The following is a 21445-nucleotide window of genomic DNA, read 5'->3' on the forward strand; positions in this document are numbered from 1 at the left end:
TGGAGTACAGTGCTGCAATATTGGCTATATATATGTATATACATATGCATATATATTTATCTTGGCTATATATACATGTATACATATATACACATATATGTATACACACATATATAAACATACACACACACACACACACACACACACACACATCATGACATAATGGAATGGCTCACTAAACAAACATCAACTATTAGTACTCAGTTCCAGGGAAATTGCACAGAAGCAAAGTGATATTTAGGCTTGTTGAGATCTAGTAAGAGAAACACAGACAAAGGGCATGCAAAGATGACTTTAATCAATGTAAAATGTTTTTATAAATATTCTTATATAATTTCTCAGTTACCCTTCAGTTCAGTTGCATATGGACAATATAGGTGAAAAGACACAGCTTCTTTTCAATTACTCCCATTCCCTACCTACTTGTAAGTCATCCTTGGTTTATTCATTCTTTCCTCTTCCGTGTCTTTAAGGGTCTGTCTACAGGCAGTTCCAAATCAAATTGGAAACACCCAAAGGACAAAAGTCACATAGGATAGAGTGTTTAAGGGAGAGCTTCTGTCACTGCTATACTTTTGTTTCCTTTTAATAGGTTACCTTTATGCAATTTCCAATTCTGAAGTCAAATATAGTCAAACACTAGACATTTTATATGACTCAACCTCGTATTTCAGAAAGCTGGAAGTTACAAACATTAACTGGTTACTTTATGCTAGCCATAGTTCTATGTATTTTTTGTGGGTTGTTTTAATTAATGTTCACAGTAATCAATCATTCCCATTTTACAGATAAAACTGAGACACAATTTAAGTAACCTGACTAAGGTCACATAGCAAATAAGTGCTAGATGCTAATTAAGACAAGGCCATCTATCTCTAGACCATTCTGTACTTTCTAACTGCTGTTTAAGCTGGGATTCTTTGACTATAATCACACTCAGGGTAAGGGTTAGGCGAGTTTTACTTGTGCCTTTTCATAATCTTTTCTATAAAAGATAGTTTAATGTATATTTTCTTTCTTCTATAGTTTCTAAAGATCAGATAGAGTTATATAGCCTGCAAATAAAATTGCTCCTAATTGTAGGTCACATTTGTAATGAAAGGGTAAGAACACAGTGATAATTCTTCATATATATTAGAAAAATTCTTCAAAGTCCCGAATTCCTATTGTTTTATCATTTGACATTGGGGGTTTCATTAAATCCTCAGGACTACCCTAGAGCCCCCCCTGCAAATTGTTTGAATGTATATGTCACTCTAATGTATTTTAAAAATGTGGCTTTTTCTGTTAAAAATAAGGAAGAAATATCATTCAACAAAAACTCAGAAATAAGGAAGAAATATCATTCAACAAAAACTCAGAATATATAAATCAAAATATAAGAAATATAACCCTTGAAGTTCACGAGGATTAAATGAGGTAGTAGTAAACAGAAGAAAAAGTGTAACTAGCGCATTTAGCAGAGCCATTTCTTGAGAAGACTCAAATGTGCCAGTTACTTACTTGAAAGTCTTCCATGTGAGATTCAGTATAGTTACAAGTTAAAGAACATAGTATCTGGAAGCAAATTGGCCTTTATTAAAGTTCTGTAATTTAAATTTCCCTGGTGGTGTGAACATCAATAAATTACAAAGCACTTTGCTTATTCTCCTTATGTGTCAGAGCAGGGGAATGGTTATTCAACTAAATGTAACCAGTGTTATACACATGCATCATATTGTCCTAAGTACTAAGAAATATGGGAAGATACAAGATAAAAACATATTGCCACTGTTTTCACAGCTTTTGTCATAGCTTAGGAAGAAGATACACGTTTAAGCAAATCTAATTATAGCATGGCGCTATAATCCTATTAATAAGTGATTTAATGTTTTGTGTATGGTGCTGGCACAAATAAAAGAGTTATCTTCACTATACAAGTTTGAAGTTGAAATCAACAGGTAGAAGTGGAAAGGGAAGATAAAGTCAAGCAGAGGAAACTTCAGATGCTAAGGATCAGATAAAATAAACACACTGTTCAAAGAACTATGATAAGCCATTTCTCGGACAGTGCACCCATGGAAGATGAGACTAGAGAGATACAAGAGACCACATCAGAGTATACTGACTTGATTTACCACCCAAAGCTGCTTAGGCAAATGTCTGGTAGTCCTTTGTTTCCACCCTTTCAAATATACCTAATTTTGAGAAGCTTTGACCACGTTCTACATTTTTTAATTCATATTTTGACATTTTAACATAGTATTGTTTAAGAAAGACCAACATTGGCACTGTTGACAAACTATTTGTATGTGAAAGTATTTGGCAGCTGGGCGTGGTGGCTCACACCTGTCATCCCAGCACTTGGGAGTTCAAGATCAGCCTGGCTAACATGATGAAACCCATCTCTACTAAATATACCAAAATAGCTGGTTGTGGTGGTACATACCTATAATCCTAGCTACTAGGGAAGCTGAGGAAGGAAAATCACTTGAACCTGGGAAGCAGAGGTTGCAGTGAGCTGGGATCGTGCCACTATACTCCAGCCTGGGCAATAGAGTAAGACTTGGTCTCAATTAAAAAAAAAAAAATATATATATATATATACACACACACACACACACACACACACACACACACACACACACACACACACGTATGTATTAGGCAAGGAAGCCACACTGTCACTGTCCATCAGCAAATGCTCTACATGGTTAAGTTAACTACAAAATTGGGCCCAATATTTCATCCTTTCCTGAATCCACACTCTTTGCAATGTAGCATTGCTGCTCCTCTCATGAAAAGTTTAAATTTACTTCCCTGCCTCTTAAATCTGGGTTGGCATTTGACTTGTTTTGGCCAACAGAATGCAATTGAAGTGATGGCATTTTCTCTTCCAAATGTAGACCTCAGAAGGGCTAGAACACTTTTGCTCTCTCGTCCATGCCTCTGCATTTACGCTAACAGCACACCAGAGCTAGATTGCTGGAGGATCAGACAAGTGGAACAGAGTCAAGTTGCCCTAGTTGTCCCAGATGAGGTTATCCCAGACCAGCAGACAGCCAGACATTTCACAGAGCTGAGCTCAAATCAGCAAAGCCCCCTAGCCAACCCCCAGCTAATAGGGACACACTAGTAATCCTAGCAGTAAGCTGAAGAACTTCCCGGCTAACATATGTATTTGAAACATGTTGGTTTTTTTTTTTTTTTAAACCTACTGAGTTTCCAGGTGGCTTATTACACAGCAATAGCTAACTAGTATATGCCCATATATGTGAATGTTTCTACACAGGAGAAAAATGTCTGAAAAATTAAGCCACATTATACAGATATATTTACAAAGTATCATTTTTAAAAGACCCCTGGAATGTTTGTGCAGAATCTCAAGCTAGAAAATATTACTTCATGGTTGAAATTGAATATGGCCAAAAGCCACAGTCTCTGGAGATTTGACTCAACAAGTGCTATATTGAAAAGAGTATAGTTGCTGGGCACGGTGGCTCATGCCTGTAATCCCAGCACTTTGTGAGGCCGAGGTGGGCGGATCATGACGTCAGGAGATCGAGACCATCCTGACTAACACGGGAAACCCTGTCTCTACTAAAAAGACAAAAAATTAGCTGGGAGTGGCAGCACGTGCCTGTAGTCCCAGCTACTCAGGAGGCTGAGGCAACAAAATCATTTGAACCGGGGAGGCAGAGGTTGCAGTCAACCGAGATCAGGCCACTGCACTCTAGAGCAAGACTCCGTCTCCCCCGCCCCCACCCCCCAAAAAGGAGCACAGTCATTGTATTCTATACAGTTCCTCCAATGCAATCTCGCAAAAAAGAAAAAAATTAATGAAGCAGTAGCTTTGTTAACTTCATAGAAAATTCTGTTAAAAATACAGTACCAACCTTAAAAGTATTTCTCTTTTCTTTCTGTTTTTGTTGAGACAGAGTTCCACTCTTTTGCCCAGGCTGGAGTGCAGTGGCACGATCTCAGCTCACTGCAACCTCCATCTTCCTGTTTCAAGTGATTCTCCTGCCTCAGCCTCCCAAAGAGCTGAAATTACGGGTGCCCGTCACCATGCTCCACTAATTTTTATATTTTTAGTAGAGATAACGTTTAACCACGTTGGCCAGGCTGGTCTCAAACTGCTGGTCTCAAACCGCTGACCTCATGATCCACCCTGCCTTGGCCTCCCAAAGTGCTGAGATTAAAGGCATAAGCCACCGCACTCAGCCAACCTGAAAATATTTCTAAAACTACCTTTAGTAAGATTTGGTGTTTAACTCTTCTGTTGTAGCTATTATATTGCAAATGCAACTAAGGTTGTATTTCTTGCCCAATATGTTCATTTGAAGTTCACTTGGGGAAATTAAAAAAAGTGGACTTTATTTTTCTCCCATTTGCTACAGTTTTACTATTGTCACTTTTGATAAAAATATGTGTTTATCTTGTTTTCTTCATTATAAGCTCTAATTTCTAGTGGATTATTCAGACATTTCCAAAACAAAAATAGTAAATCAAAAATAGTTCCCTGTGAACTAAAACTATCACCTTTAGTTAGTGTTTCTAGAAAAATGCATTTTAAAATAAATTAACTTGAATAACAGCCAAAAGAATGTAGTTAGGGTTGACTTTTTCTTACAAAGCTCGAAGAATTTAAAATTGCCCTGTAAATTAGAAAATCTTAATAGGCACCTGTCATTTCAAAAATGCGAAAAATTAGTTTTAACTGCTTAAATAGAAGTTTTTTACCAAGAGCTTTGTTATTATATGACTTAACTGTAAAAGGTACCTAACTCAGTGGTTCATCTTTATCAACAAACATTTGCTAATTGTCAACAATTCTGTACAAAATATTTTAAGAAAATAGCAACTTTCCAAAAATATTGAGCCAAAAGGAAATTGAAATTACCTTGGTTTAAAATACAATGATTATCAGGTTGATAAATAGAAACTATCATATAGCTCTCAAGTTTTTAAAAGATTGGGGCACCCTCACCTGGCTAAATGACCTATCTGTCTGCATCTTAAATTTAAATACTGTTCAGGACACATTAACCTTCTACTGAGCCGAGATTGTAATATCCAATACGGTAATTTAAGCAAAAACTTAAAGTTACATTAAAAATGGAAAAATACAGAAAGAGGCCAAGATAGCCAACCATAAACAGCTGCAGTCAGAGGCTCCCACTGAGAAGAACCAGAACGGTGAGTAAATCCTGCCCCAGCAACAGAGGTATCCAGCTTCTGTCATTGGGACTGACTAGGCAGTCAGCATGAGAGAGCAAGGAAAAGCAGGTGGTGCTGTGGTCCACCTGGGAGCCAAATACGACAAGGGGAGCTCCCACCCCCAGCCAAGGGAGGCAGTGAGTGATTGTGTCACCCTGCCTGGGAAATCGTACTTTTCCCACAGATCTGTGCAACCTGCGGATCAGGAAATCCCACTTGTGAGCCCATGAGCCCATGCCAACAGGGCCTTAGGTCCCAAGCACAGCTGTGCAGATTCTCAGTGGCCACTCTGCTGGAGACTGCCTAAGACTGTCGAGTTTCCAGGGGGGAGGTGAGGCCATCATCACTGCCACTGCCTGCTGCAGGAAATGACAACTCTCCCGGAGAGGGGTGGCAGCTGTCACTGCAGCTGCCTGCCGCTTAAGAGGATTGAACTCCTAAGGGGAAGGGCAGCAACCAGCTCCAGCCCCAGTCTGCCATTTTTCCCCTGCAGGTTTATGGGAGACTGGACAATTTGAACCCAGGAGGAATTCCCCACAGTGCAGCACGCCGGCTGTGGCAAATTGTGACCAGGCTGCCTCTTTAGGCTTGATTCTGGCTCATTCCTCCTCACTGGGCAGGGCCTCCTTGCAGCTATTTCAGCAAATCCAGCCAGGAGTTTCGGGACAGAACAGATTCCCCAGGACTTGAGCAACCTAAAGGGAGGGGTGGCCATGGTCTTCAAGGATCAGCAGACTTAGTCTTTCACCTTTCTGACCTTAGGAATCCAGGCAGACCAGAGTGATTTGTTAGGTGGGTCCCAGATCCTGTGCACCCTGACTGGGTGAGACACCCCTCGCCACCACCGCCAACAGGGGTCACCTAACACCTTATACAGAAACATCCCTACTGGCATATGGTCAGTGCTCCTCAGGGACAGAGATACCAGAGGAAGGAGCAGGCAGCCATCTTTGCTGTTCTGCAGCCTTCTCAGGTACAGAAGGGACACAAGTGAATGGGGTCTGGAGGGAAACCCCAACAAGTCACAGCAGCCCTACAGAAAAGAGACCCAACTGTTAAAAAAGCGAACAAATGGAAAGCAACACCAACATCAACAGCATCATTGAAAAAGTCCCAATTCAAACCTCATCCAAAGGTCAGCAGCCTCAAAGATTGAGACTGGACAAACTCATGAGATGAGAAAGCAGCAACAAAAACAAACACTGAAAACTCAAGAAGCCAGAGTGCCTCTTCTCCAAGTGATTGCAACACGTCTTCGGCAAGGGGACAGAACGAGGTAGAGTCAGAGATGGATGAATTGACAGAAGGAGGCTTCAGAAGGTGGGTAATCAACTTTGCTGAGCTAAAGGAGCATGTGCTAACCCAATGCAAAGAAGCTACGAACCATGATAAAACATTAAAGGAGCTGTTAACCAGAATAAATCAGTCTAAAGAATAACATAAATGACCCAAAGGAGCTGAAAAACACAAGAACTTCGCCATGCAACCACAAGTATCAATAACCAAATAATCCAAAAAGAATTTCAGAGCTTTAAGACCATCTTGATGAAATAAGACAGGCAAACAAGGTTAGAGAAGAAAGAAGGAAAAGAAATGAACAAAGAAAAGGTCTTCAATAAAATTCAACTTCTTTTCAGGTTAAAAACCCTCAATAAATTAGGTATTGAGAGAACATACCTCTAAATAAGAACCATTTGTGACAAACCTACAACCAGTATCATATTAAACTGGCAAAAGCTGGAAGCATTCCCCTGAAAACCAGCATAAGACAAGGATGGCCTCTCTCACCATTCCTATTCAACATTGTATTGGAATTTCTGGCTAGGGCAATCAGGCAAGAGAAATAAATCAAGGGTATTTCAATAGAAAGAGAAAAAGTCAAACTGTCTCTGTAGTATATCTAGAAAACTTCATCGTCTCACCCCAAAAGCTTCTTAAGCTGATAAGCAACTTCAGCCAAGTCTCAAAATAGAAAAATCGATGTGCAAAAATCACATGCATTTCTATACACCAACAATAGACAAGCAGAGAGCCAAATCACATAGGAACTCCCATTTACAATTGCTACAAAGATAATAAAGTAACTAGGAATACAGCTAACAATGGAAGTGAAAGACCTCTCAAGGAGAGATACAAACCACTGCTAAAGGAACTCAGAGGACACAAACAAATGGGAAAACATTCCATGCTTTTGGATAGAAAGATTCGATATTGTAAAAAGGGCCCTACTGTGTAATTTATAGATTCAATGCTTTCCCCATTAGACTACCATTTACATTATTTGCAGAATTAGAAAAAGATTATTTTAAAATTAATATGGAACCAAGAAAGGGCCCATATAGCCACGATGCTCCTAAGCCAAAAGAACAAAGCTGGAGGCATAATGCTAACTGACTTCAAACTATACAAGGCTGCAGTAACCACAACAGCATGGTACGGGTACAACAGCAGACACATAGACCAATGTATCAGGACAGAGATCTCGGAAGTAAGATCAGACATGTACAACCATCTGCTCTTTGACAAACCTGACAACGACAAGCAATTCGGGGAAAAGGTTTCCCTATTTAATACTGTACATGGTGCTAGGAAGACTGGCTAGCCAGATGCAGAAAATTAAAACTGGACCCCTTCCTTATATCTTATACAAAAGTTAACTTAAGATGGATTGAAAACTTAAACATAAAACCCAAAACCATAAAAGCCCGAGAAGAAAACCTAAGCAACACCATTCAGGACATAGGCACAGGCAAAGATTTTGATTTTATGACAAAAACATCAAAAACAATTGTAGCAAAGGCCAAAATTGACAAATGGGATCTAATTAAAGAGCTGCTGCACAGCAAAACAAACTATCATCCGAGTGAACAGGCACACTACATAATTTTTGCACTCTATTTACCATTAATAAAATAGTCTTCCCCTGCATCCTTGCTGTAAGCTTCAACCTCAGCCTTGGATAGATACACCCTCCTTCTCCCTGCAAAATTTTCCCACATTTTTTCCCTTCATCTTGGTCTATTTTTCTTCTGATTCACCAACAGTTCATCTCCTGTTTCTTCAATGTCTTCTGAAACCATAGATTATTTTTAGTGGTTGTTTTAATGCATTCAGTCTCAGCGATTCCATAACAAACTCTCCTTACTTAGAATTTAATCTTCCTGTTTACCTGCTATCATAAACAGGTTTAAGAGGCTTGTCTCCTTTCCCCCAGACTCATACTTAAGATCAGGTGGCAGGTTTATATTTTGACATATGAACTGATGCCTTTCCTCATTCTTGGAAACTATATGTGTATACTTCAAGTCTGCTACTATAAATACTAATACAATGAAAAAGACATCAACGGTCAAATATTGTGTTTCTCAGTAATTATCTGGAATCTACTGATGAGATTAGAGCCCTGGATTGAAAAATCCTTAGTATATTACATACTGATGACATTATCTATCTCATAAATAAGACCTGGGGAGATTACATAATGTAGATAGTTTGATTCATTCCAAAGGAAATGTTTTTCAACTTCCAGCTGTGCAACTGGAACAGGAACGGTACTGTAGTGGATTACGGTAAAACACAGGCATTGTTGTGAGCTTCTGACCAAGTACTGCATCATTCTACTCCCACTCTGAAACTTCGTTTCAGTAACACTATATAGGTTTGGAAGAATTCCATAGTTGAGATATACCTTGCTTGTTACAATGTGTTTTGGGAAGTCAAATCTGGTCAGTCACCCCCTCTTTCCCATCATAACACTAGCACAGTAGGGTAGGCATGAATGAGTCAGGTGTCAAAGCAGGCAAGACTGAAAGGATGCTTCTAGGTACTCCACATACCCTTAAATTGGTATAAAAAGGATGCAAGAAAGGAAATATCTACGGGCTTCAGTGGATCCCAGTCACCTTTGGTGGTGATATGGGAATAGAGAGCAAGAGATGGAATAATTAGTTTTATCAGGAGACTTCAAGAGAGGATGACTATAGGCCTGTTATCCTCAATTTCTGGATGTGACATAAGTCCCTTTAAGTTTAAAGGTTAGTATGCCATCGTGACCAATGATATTGTGTGTTTCAATTGATGTTTTGACCTCATAACTTTTTGACCTGTTAAGCTGCAATGACTTGGATCAATTTGCATCCACGCTCATGGCCAGTTCATGGCTTCTCACCTACCTTGAATCATCCTACCCCACAGATCAAACACATTGAATTGCTCCCTTAAACAGTACGCTATTCTTGAAACTTCTGTCCCCCTTATAAAATTCAAGTATTTATTATCTGCAATGTGACAGGTGTCACACGAGGTTAGATTGGATAATGATTTAATTTCTGCATTTCTGGAGCTTATCGTCTCCTCAAAAAAATGAACAACAAATAAGAGATGACATTTTACATGCTAAGTTAACTGACAAAGAATTAAGGCTAAGCTATAGGAAGTTCTTTCTGAAGAGATGAAATTCAAGGTATGATCTAAAAGATGAGATCTCTTAAAAGGGAAGATAGAATTACAGATAGAAGGCACAAGATGCATAAAGAAAAATAGGGGAAGTTAGTGCTACATGAAGTTAGTGGTCAAATAGGGATCGGGTTAAGCCGCAGCAGAGATGCTAAACTAAATATAAGAGCTGCCTTTACAGGCTTTGGGTAGAAAGAAGAGAGATGATCTAATTTGTGTTTCGTAAAGATCTCTATGGCTCCTGTCACATGAAGGAGGGCATGAGAAGCAATGGGAAGACTCCAGTGCCTCATCCACTCATTTTAAACTCTTAACTTACCTTTGTAGTGCCTATGACCTCACCATCAGGTAAATCTCCTTCTCTCACTCACTGTTGATCATAGTTGCTTTATCAATTGTTAGTCCTGATTTTACCCAGCCTCCCATTCTTTTAGTTCCCTTTTTGATTGCTATACAATTCCTGAAGCGGTCATATAACCCAGCTCTGCAGGGCCTCAGGACACACGACATTTCATCATGTACCCTTTTTCCTGCTTTATTCAAATATCATGGGAATAAATCCCCCTCCTCCTTTAAACACTGACCCCTGAATACATGCTTTTGAGATAACTGGCTACCAACATCTCGAAGATTTTAATTCTCTTCCCTCCTCATTCACATACACAGACATATAGATAGATATGGTAGGCAATAGCATTAGAGTGAAAGAGTCGGCCTTGAAGCTGGTCTCAGGCCTGTTTCTGACTTTAGTATATATTAGAACCACCTGGATGAGCCTGTTATAACACGCAAGTTGCCAGGTAATTCTGATGCAAGTATACAGAGGACTACAATTTTGAGAAACTAAATTCTAGGCTCAGCTTTACCACTGATTGAGTAGCCTTGAGTACATTAAGGCACATGTCTGAGCATTCATTTCTCATATTAAAATAAAGTAGGTTACACTGGTTATTCTCTAAGGATACTCTCAGCACTCAGTCTCCTATTCTGTGTCTAGAATCTAAAGAAGGCTAGGAAAAAAAATGCAAACATGATAAAATGATAAAATGTAAAAGCTAAGAATAGTTACTAAAAATTAGCAAACACTTAATCCTTTGCTTCTCTGAAGTTGGATAAAAATAACATGTTATCTATACTTGTCAACAAATAAAACGAAAGGAACTTTATCTTAGCCTAAACTCTAAGTTAAAAATGTTCAATCTGAGGTCCACAGGGACAAGATAAAGAAACCCATGGTCTGAATTCAGAGATCCCTGAACTTGGGTAAGAAAAACCAAAAATCTCATATCTTTATTTTTTGTAAAGTCTAATAGAAACTTACTATTTTATGATTTTAGACAAGTATAATTAAGAATACTTGAGACTTTTGTCACAAATAACAATCACATTTTTATATCACATGACATCTCATGCAAAAATGTCTCCATTCATTGCTTATACTAATCACTATCTGGACATAACGATGGCTGTAAACTCTTCTACATGTTGTTAGTGCATTAAAAATAATCACATCTATTAGCTTAACTTTATCATGATCACTGTTTTTCCATACAATTTTTTGTAGCTATGTTTTTTGTGTTGTTTTTATTGAGATGGAGTTTCACTCCGTCACCCAGGCTGGAGTACAGTGGTGCGATCTCTGCTCATGGCAACCTCTGCCTCCCAGGCTCAAGTTATTCTCCTGCCTCAGCCTGGGATTACAGGCACGTGCCACCACACTTGGCTAATTTCGATATTTTTAGTTGAGATCAGATTTCGCTATGCCTGCTGGGCTGGTCTTGAACTCCTGACCTCAAGTGATCCACCCACCTCGGCCTTCCAAAATGCTGGGATTACAGGTGTGAGCCACAGCTTCTGGCCTTGTAACTATGTGTTTTATATTATGAAACATGTATTTTATATATTATCTTATTATGAACAGACCTTTACAATGAAAGGCAAGTATATAAACCCCAAAGTATTATCAGAAGATCCCCACAGGAGTCACCAGACTGCTGAAGGGATCCATGCCACTTGAAGGGTTTAGAAATCACCTTGTATTTTCTAGTTCTTCAGTGATGGTGATCTAATGGGTTTTTGTATTAAGGATGCCAATATGGATTTTATAGGATAACTCTGTTCTATGTAATTTTTCTTCAACTTCTTGATGCTCTCGGGAGATTTTGTCAGACAACTGAAATACAGTCCTTAAAAAAGAGAAGAGCAACTTACTGAATTTATGGATGCTATGTGAAATACTTAAAGTGTTTATTAGTTTGTAAATGAAGATCAAGTATTATTCAAAAGCCCTAATAGTGATTGCTTTCAAATTTGTTAGATGCACATACTGGGCAGGAGTTGTAATCTAAACTTGAAAGTGCAAGTACTTTAGTAAAAAAAAATCCTCGTTTTCTATTTTTTTTTTTCCCACCGATATAGTATAGAGAGTCAAGTACGGGACAATCCAGTCAGCCTGCATTCTCATCTTAGTCTAGATCTGAGGAGGGAGGAAAACTGAGTTTGATTCACCGAGTCTCTTTACTTATCAGCACTGTGATCTTGGAAAAGCTACCTAGTTTTATTGACCCTTAGTTTGCTCATCTGATAAATGGGAATAATAGTCCATATCTTATAAAGTTATTATATGGGGTCAATCATCCACATAAAGCAGAGAGCCTGGTATACAGCAAACAGTCAATAAATGTAACTATTACAGTTCATCTATTTCTGAGTGTCAGCTTTCCAAATTTTACAATGAATTTGAGGCCTTTACATTGAAAACCAAGCATATGAAGCCCAAATACAACCCTAGAAGATCAAGGAAATAAATAATAAGACTAAGTCTACATGGCTAACTACTTACTGAAGAAAGCTATAGTAATTAGGCTACAAACCAAGTTATGTACTGATTTCCAGAGAATCATGGCAAATACAATAGTTTATATCACTTCGTTAGTCTAGGGAAGCATTTTTTAAAGGTATGTTCCATGGATAAATATCCTGAGAAATGCTTTAAAATATAAATATTCAATATCCTAATAATTTTTAGAATATGCTACAAATTCAAGGTTTTGAGAACCCCTAGTATCAAGAAACCCTTTTAACTAGTATAGCAAAAACAATCATTAGCAATCCCTAAAAGATGTGTCCATAAAACCTCTTTTCACATACTTTCCATTATCCCAGATACTTAACCACTTGAACATGACTTAAATACTGGTAGGAAGTATAGTAGTTTATCAGTATGACTAATTATCAATCGCTTTTTTTCCTCCCCTCTACTGGTCTTATCTATGTCTTTGCCAAAGTAGAATAAAATGATAAAATCTATGGCAGTTTATAATAAAAAAAATATTGGATATCCTATTAGGCAAATAGACTTATAAGAACGTAACAAGTCCTTTGCAGTAATCCGAATAATGAAATATCCCTTAGATCAGAGTTTCTCAAAATTAGTTTGCACATGAAGCATCTGAAGATGTTAAGGAAGTGCAGACTCATTGATGTGAGGTTTGAGGTAGCACCTGAAAATCTGCATTTCTAACAAAACCTCAGCTTTTGCTGCTAGATTTCAGACCACGAATTTAAGTTGCAAGGCCTTAGTCTGTTCCTCACTCACAGCAGCTGCCACAGCCAATTTTCACATTAATAACAATGAAAACCTTAACAGAAAGTGTCTTGTGACACTTTCACAAAAGAACGGATAAGGTTTTCATGTCTTTTTCTTAAATCTTTGTGCACCCATTGTTGAGGGTAGAACATTGCAACAAGTTCATTTTTACAGAGAGCTAAAGTAAGATTCCCCAAGGAAGTTTCCTGATGTTCTCATTTGATACAAAGATTGAGCTTAGAAAATGTACAAGAATGAATGATCAGCATGAGCCTTGAACTCTGTCTACCATCAATTGTTCCCTGCCAAGATACATCTCTTTTCCTTCCTGAAAACTGCAAGTTTTCTCTCGCCTGGCTTGTTTGTGCCAGGATCTTCCTTCTTCTGCCTTTCGCAGCTAGAGTCGCTGACATACTCTCCTCCTGTGAGATATAGATCACTTAATACCTGAGAGAACCATGATAGGAGGAGGAAATTATTTACAGCAGCTATGATGGACTAGAGATGGCTGAAAAATTCTGACATTTCTTTCATCAAGGAGGCAGCATCTAATTCTTCCCTTCAAGCTGGGCTTGTCTTAGCAACTTGTCCAACAAGTAGAATGCAACAAATATGATGTTATAGGTCTTCCAAGATTAGATTATTAGTAACCTTTAGCCTCTTTATGGGTTTCTTAGAACACTCACTCTGAGAACCCTAAGATACCATGCATAAAAACTGACTAACCTAAAACCACCATACTGTAGAAGCCATGCAGAGTCCTCTGGTTGGCAGTCCTTGCTGAACTCAGCATTTCAGCCATTCTTACAATGGCATTAAACTTGTGAATCTTTCTTGAATCCTCCAGACCACCACATCCACGTGCCAAATTCCACCAAGTCATGTCAATTGATACCACATAGAATAATCAATAAGCTGAACACTGCTGAATTCCTGATTCACAAAATCAGGTAAGAGAAAAGTGAGATAAAAAATATTATTATGAGCCACTGTATTCGGGGTGTTTTGTTACGTAGTAATAGAAAGCCAGAAAAGTAGCCTAAGCTCCTTCTGGAATGGAGGCTCTGCCTCAGATCACAGCCCTCTTGATTGAGACCTTGATACTTGTCTCTCTTCATTGACTCTTGAACTCTTTCTGGTTCCCCGATTTACTATTGCCTATGTTTCTATTTAACAGATTACCCTGTCTCCCAGAACTCAATCTCCTCTTAGTTACACCTGAATTTCCCAGGTCCTATCCTACTTAGTCTGTATTTTATCCTTGTCCTCCAGCCTACACTGCTGTAACCTTAGGATACTTTCAGCCTGCTATGAGAAACTCTCTCAAAAGTGTTTCCATGATAATTTTCTGTTCTTTTCTCTTCTCCGGGGAGATATGTTTTTGGCTATCTCTACCAGTTTACCTACTTTTCATCTCACTTTAATCCAGTGCCAGGCCCAGCCATAAGCACTGAAGAATAACTGATTGACTATTGGATAAGTGAATCAATGAATGAATGGATAAATGCATCATTGCATTGATAGGTTATGGTCTACTAGTCCACTGAAATTGTTACTTTAAAATTAGTCAAAGCAATCAAAAAACCAAAGGGTCTTTTCTCAGACCCTAAGTAACTTTCTGTTAAATCACTTCCTTCACTCAATGTAATTACCTACTTAAAAACTATTTCCCTTCTTGCTGCTTCTGGGACCACGTACTCTTTACAGTTTCCTGAGACTTTTCCCAGCACTTCTTTGCTGTCTTCTCTTTATCTGCACATGTTTTAAAAGTGAATTCTTCAAGACTTGATTTTGGGTTCCTTTTTCTTTTAACTGTGTATAATATCCTCTTGCCATATCATCTGCCCCTGTGGCTTAAACTCCCTATTTATTACCCCCAGATCATTTTCTTTAGTTGTGGTATCTTGCCTGTGATCCTCTCTCACTGCTATACCTACCAAACACACTGATCTCCCTCCTCAGACCTAGACATATTTTCCAGAGATTATTGGATATCCCATCAACACATCAAATACAGTATATCACTACCACATCATAGTTTTGCTTCTTTGTATTTCCAACCATATCCAGCGATACCATCATGCTCTCAATTTTTCAGCCCTAAGACACAAGTTATTTTCAACTCATTCTTGTCACATCCTTTAATTACATCAAAAATGATCCCTTTTGACTCTAGATACAAAATGTATCTATAGGAATTCACCTATCATTCAAATCCAATTTAGTCTACATGGTACAAGTAGTTATATTCCTAAACTGTTGTTATAATGATTCCAACCACAGTGGCCCCCTAGTTCTGTCTTATTCTGTAGATTCCATTTTTGTGCTTTATCTTTAATATCCTTCCTCTCCACCACCACCTTTCTTCAATGCTCTGTTTCAATGATTCTTCCTTGATTCCCATGTGCCTTGCCATTGCTTTATAAGCAACTCCAGAAAAAGTCCCTCCTGATCTTGCGGTCTCTCAGTCATTTGTTCACATCTCTTATTTACATATTGTCACTATCTGACTTGAATTCAAGTTATTGTGCATTTCCTATTTTATGAGCTCCTAGCTGACAGATGTTTATTTTAATACCTTACTAAAACTAGCATTGTCTATTGCACATCGTGAATGTTCAATAAACATTTCTTAAATTTGGAGCTATTTAACAGTTTATCAATTTCCAGCTACATTCATTTTTTGACTGAGTTGAACCAAGGGGGACACTAATCTGTGTCAAATGGGGCACATTTAAACTACTTACACTATTACTTTAATGTTTTCATGGAACGCAGGCATCTCTTTGTAGCCTGTAGGTACATTTAGACTTTTAGAAGTTATATTCTGTCAAAATGATTTATAATCAATAACATTGCCAATTAAAATCAAATAATTAAGAGACACAGAAATGCCACAAAGTTTCAAACAAGATACAAGGGGGATGCCAGTGGATAACAGTGATATTTCATCATCACAGCCTCCCTTTTCCCTCTAGCAGTTGTTCTGATGCAGTATCGGTCTTAAGAGGTTTCTGCAGCCAGAGGTAAGCAAAGAAATGTCATTACAAAACTCACATGACTACACTTCTGACACCCTGGTTGGGGAAATCTATATGGATTAATGTGTCTGACTGACAAGAACTCAAAATTTAAACTATCCCTTGTCTGAGAGCCCTGTGGTTAGCATTCAGAATTCTTCTGCACAAGTGATTAAGTATACTCTTGGGAAAACTATTTTGTCACATAAATAAGTAAAGTTAAGAAGCAGGAACACTAATATTTAAAAAAAGAGCTTCTTTAATAATGCTATAATTCTGAATATGTTCTGTTTATATTCGAAAATTTTCTCTTATAACTCTAGCTAGAGTACAATTAGAGATGTTTTAAAATTAATTATTCAGATAAGTGCTTAATTGAATCAATGTAATCTTGAGAAAGTTAGTGGTTTAGAGAATACAGCAAAAAAATATGAGTGCTTTATCCAAATCCACTAAGATTCCATTAACACTTCTAGATGGCCATGTCCTTGGCTTTTGTGGTCTTTGCTTCTCAAAACATCTCTATCTGCATCTCTTTGGGTGACTGTCTTCAGGCTAGTAAAGCTGCTTTGCCCATACGAACACAAATCCGGAAGTGCTTTGGAGTTTATGTCAACTTAGGGTGGTCTTAAGGTAAAGACTGAGTACTAAAGGAATACAAAAGCCCAGTTCCTCTGTTTCAAGTTGCAACAAGCTAAAGCATAGTTTAGGCCCAGATTTTCCTACAGAACCAGGGACTTTGCCTGCAATTGCTCCTTGCATGACTTCTTCCCCATTCCTATTTTACTTCTCTTGCTCATCTACCTGACATTCCTGAGAACATTTCCTTAATAAACTACTTTCATACAAATTCTACTCTCCACACATGCTTTACACAAACCCAACCTCAAATAAGCATTCCTCTACTTATAGTAGTAAGAGCATCGGATTTCTATTTGAAAATATTAGGAATGCTGTCGTGGAGTATAGCAGCCTAACAGTGAGTGGTGATGGAAATTTCCAAACACAACCAGCTTCCCTTCTCTGCTCTCACATTTACAGTCCATTCTTGTCAGAGACTTGTCCACTTCCCACTGTTTAACTCCCAGCTGTATTAATCTTTCCTCCCTACCTCCTCCTTGAATCCAATTCTCAACAGTAATTTACTCTTCTGAATCTTGGTTAACATCATGTATTGCCCGAGTATAGTGGTTAAATATCTACTGGGGACACAGAAGATCTGAATTCTAAGTTGGATCTATTCTGCTTCCTCTCTTATCAGACTTAGAATTTTGCTACGGGTCAGTGTTAGTATTTTAAGTGTGACAGTTAAGGACTGTCCTTTACATTGCACGATAGTTATCCCACCTCACTCTCCTCACTAAATATATAGCAATTCCCCACAGCTAATTATTTTGACCACCAAAAAGATGCCTATGTGTATTTTCAAATGCTGCCAGAGAGAAAATATTGCCAACCATCCACCGCCTTTGTGGACAAGTAAATAAGCAGTAATTTTCTTCCTATTGCCCATAGTTTGGAATTACTCTTCCCCTTCCTTCTTCCTTCTCTGCTTTCATGCACAATACTTAGAGATGGGGCTATTTTAACATAGAACGTTTGACTGAAGGATAAACAGCTTCCAAAAGAAAATTTTTCTGTGTGACACATGTAGGGTTTGTTTTACATAATTGGTGGAAGTGTGTTAAACAAAACTATTACTACCTGCCCATAATTTAAATGGGATATTTAATGAATGTGAGCTAAAGATTGGGTTCAATATAATTAGATACTTGAACATAATAGCACATTTAGCAGTCACACTAAAAATGATCAAGAAGCCATTGTAATAGGTTTTAAATACTAGATTTATTGCATTATGTTTTTAATAATGCCGTGTTAAACTGATTAATTGAATCTAACTTTGACAAAATGTTAGAGTTCAAACCGGTAGCTCTATGGAAGTTTTGATTACCGTTATAATCCATTCAGACAATACCTTACTAAGATAGTGTTTCAGAGCACAACGATTTTCTTGTAGCTATACTGCAGAACAAGCTTGAGTATCTCTATTAGTTTAGAAAATCTCTAATAAATTCACAAATTATAGTACCAATGGTTTGATTACACAGAATCTTCCTGATTTTTTATCAAAATTTTCCATCTCTAATAATTAAAGAGTGGTGAGGTGGGGAAGGATACGTCTGTAGTATTTGGTCCGGGCATGGTGGCTCATGGCTTTGGGAGGCCGAGGCAGGTGGATCACAAAGTCAGAAGTTCAAGACCAGCCTGGCCAAGGTGTTGAAACCCCATCTCTACTACAAATACAAAAATTAGCTGGACACAGTTGCAGCCACCTATAATCCCAGATATTCAGGAGGCTGAGATAGGAGAATTGCTTGAACCTGGGAGGCAGAGGTTTCAGTGAGCCAAGACCACACTATTGAACTCCAGCCTGGGCAACAGAGCAAGACTCCACCTTAAAAAAAAGTGTAGTATTTCTATTAATATAAACTTCTGAATCCCTTATGACATAATATCCATGTCTTTCAAGCCTCTTAATTCCTGCATATATTACAGTTATTCTCCCTATATCTCTTGCAGCCAGAGGGAAAACTGAAAGTCAACTATCTTCCTTTAGGTAAAACTTTTAAAGGGCATTCAGGTAGAGATGGTATTCATTAATGCCAGTGACTGTGGCAGACTGTTCTTGGACTGCTGGGAAGCCTGTGGTGATAGAGCGCACTGGAGGAAGAAAGGGTCACCATTTACATACGGCATATGACCCTCATCACAGCTTGTGTTGCTTATCCACTAGTTTGACTTTGAGCTTCCAAAAGGTTAGACAACCGCTGCTATGCCCTCCTCATCCTACCTACAGATTATGACTTTATTGGTTCCCATTTTATGAAATTATTGAATAAAGATCACCATTAATATTTGTCTTTATTAATACTAGTTATTGGCAAGTGATCATGGTTCATTCAACAAGTATTTATTGAATAAATGGCAGTTAAAGAACCTCTACTATGTTTCAATTTTCTGTAAGTATGTATGTGTCACATATTTGACAAAATATGATTTGAGAAGTTCAGCATTTTCCTTTTGCTTTACTTTGGTAAGTTAATCCCCAATGTTCATAATCTTTTCCAGTTCAACAGGTTGGACAAGTTGTATAGTACCATTAAAAAAAAAAAAATGCTCAGCCGGAAATCAAGACCTTTAGTCCCTATTTCCATTTTCTTTACCAAAATAGCCATGCCATCTTGTCATTTAATTCTGAGAGAGCTTCATTTACACATCTTCATAAAGACAGTAATGCTAGATTTTCTTTTATGTATTCCAACAGTCATTGCCTTTGTTTAGCCATTCCTCTTCTCCTATTTGAATAAACATTAGCCTCATAGGTGACCTCCACACTTGTACTCTCCCCATATATGATTTTGCATACTGCCACTGAATGTAGTTTTCCAAAATGCAAAACATAAGTCTAAAAATATCTTTGACTTTTTTGAACACATTCATCTCAACTGAACATATCCATCTACATTCTGTCTCCAGTCTATCTTTCCTGCATCCTTCCCAATTTTTCACTGATTGCCAATATCCCAAAACCTCCACTACAGTCATGCCAAACTACTTACTGGTTCCTGAACACAATTGCTTTGTGACTTCACATGTCCCAGCATTTTCTTATCAGCCAATAGGCTGAAAGCTGTAACAGGGCAAAAACACGTCTTTTTCACCTTAGTATTCTTAGCAACTAACAGACTGTCTGCACATAAAAGGTGTTTGATAAATGTTTGAAATAGATGGACTTGAATGCCCTGTTGTACTCTTGTTGTTATGAAAATCCCTTTTATCCTCAAGGCCATATTTGATATAAATTTCAGTCCCAATACATCCCTAGCTAAGCAAAATTGGTCTCTCCTTCCATCTGCTCCCACAGTGGATCACGCATACCCCCATGGTGGTACATACTACGTAGCCATGTAATTGCTTTTGAAATACCTGGTTTTCCGCCTGTATATGCCATCTCTTAACTACAGTGCCAGGTATATGGCAGAATCCCAGTCAAAACTCACTGAGTTAAAAACACTAAGATTACTTTCAACCCTGTAATCTGATGATTGTGTGCAATTACTTTTAAAAAGCTAGAAATCCTAGAGTGAATCACTTATGAATACAAATGGGTATAAAGCAGAAACCAGGAAGGCAACTGGCAAAACTAGAATAAGTACAACTAGGAATGGTAGATGCCAGTGTTATTCTATATCTTTGAACTGTATGAAAAAGCCTATTGGACGCTAAGCATTTATAAAATTATTTCTCTTTGAAGCTGGTTCTAAATAATACAATTGAAGCAAAAGGAATTTTAGCTAACTTACTTTACCTTGGCTAAAGAATATTTTAAATCTCATATTCCAAATAGCTCTTAAAGCATTCTGAACTGATTTCTTTCTGTAAAGACAATTATGATTTCTGGGCCTACTTCTAAATAATAGTATACTTAAGCAATGTTAGGACAATATTATATTTAAAATAATTTGATGTTCAGGATTTGTACTATTACTCTTGGAAAAATAAATATCCTCTATCAGAGGAAATCTAATGCTCTCAGAAATAAGTTAAATATGATACAATGTCAGTTCTACAACATCCAGATATTCAATAGTAGGCAGCAATTATTACTTGTTAGGTCTTAATTCACATCTTTGAAAAATTCGAGGGGAAATAGTAACTAATTTTGCCAACATGAAGGAGCTGTACGTAAAGTTATACTTCAATGGAAATATAAGCGGTTTTCATTGCCTTACCTTAAATATTGCTCTCTTTTTTAATCCTTGAAATTCAGTGCAAATATTTAACAATTATTTTCCAGATTTTTTTATTACAAATATTAGCATTTGTCCTGGTTAGAGATTTTAGCTTCCTCAGAGTCATACAAACACACCCTTCTAAACCCTACTTTGCAATGCTGGGACTCAGACTCTGCAAACTACATTTCTACTCTGCCTACTGACTCTGTTCTAATCTAAAGGTAGAGAGCAATAGAGGGAGACTGCAAGGCTGGAGGAGAGAAAAAGATTGACTGTTTCACACTCGCTTCCCATGGCACTTACTGCTCCTATTAGCAACACCCTAGATGTGCTGCTTCATGCCTGCAGCAGCACTTTTTAGTAACAGCTATTCAATTTAGCTT

General features: G+C 37.9%; 1 protein-coding gene and 1 pseudogene across 10 annotated transcripts in view; both read right to left on the minus strand.

Moving 5' to 3' along the window:
* Window positions 1–21445, minus strand: part of DMD (dystrophin) — a 2654855-nt gene that overhangs the window by 1790374 nt on the left and 843036 nt on the right. The gene's annotated exons all lie outside the window — the stretch shown is intronic.
* Window positions 1–21445, minus strand: part of LOC141582671 (peroxisomal targeting signal 2 receptor pseudogene) — a 43759-nt pseudogene continuing 22314 nt past the window's right edge.

The sequence above is a fragment of the Saimiri boliviensis genome, chromosome X, assembly GCF_048565385.1.
Source record: "Saimiri boliviensis isolate mSaiBol1 chromosome X, mSaiBol1.pri, whole genome shotgun sequence".
Lineage (NCBI taxonomy): Eukaryota > Metazoa > Chordata > Mammalia > Primates > Cebidae > Saimiri > Saimiri boliviensis.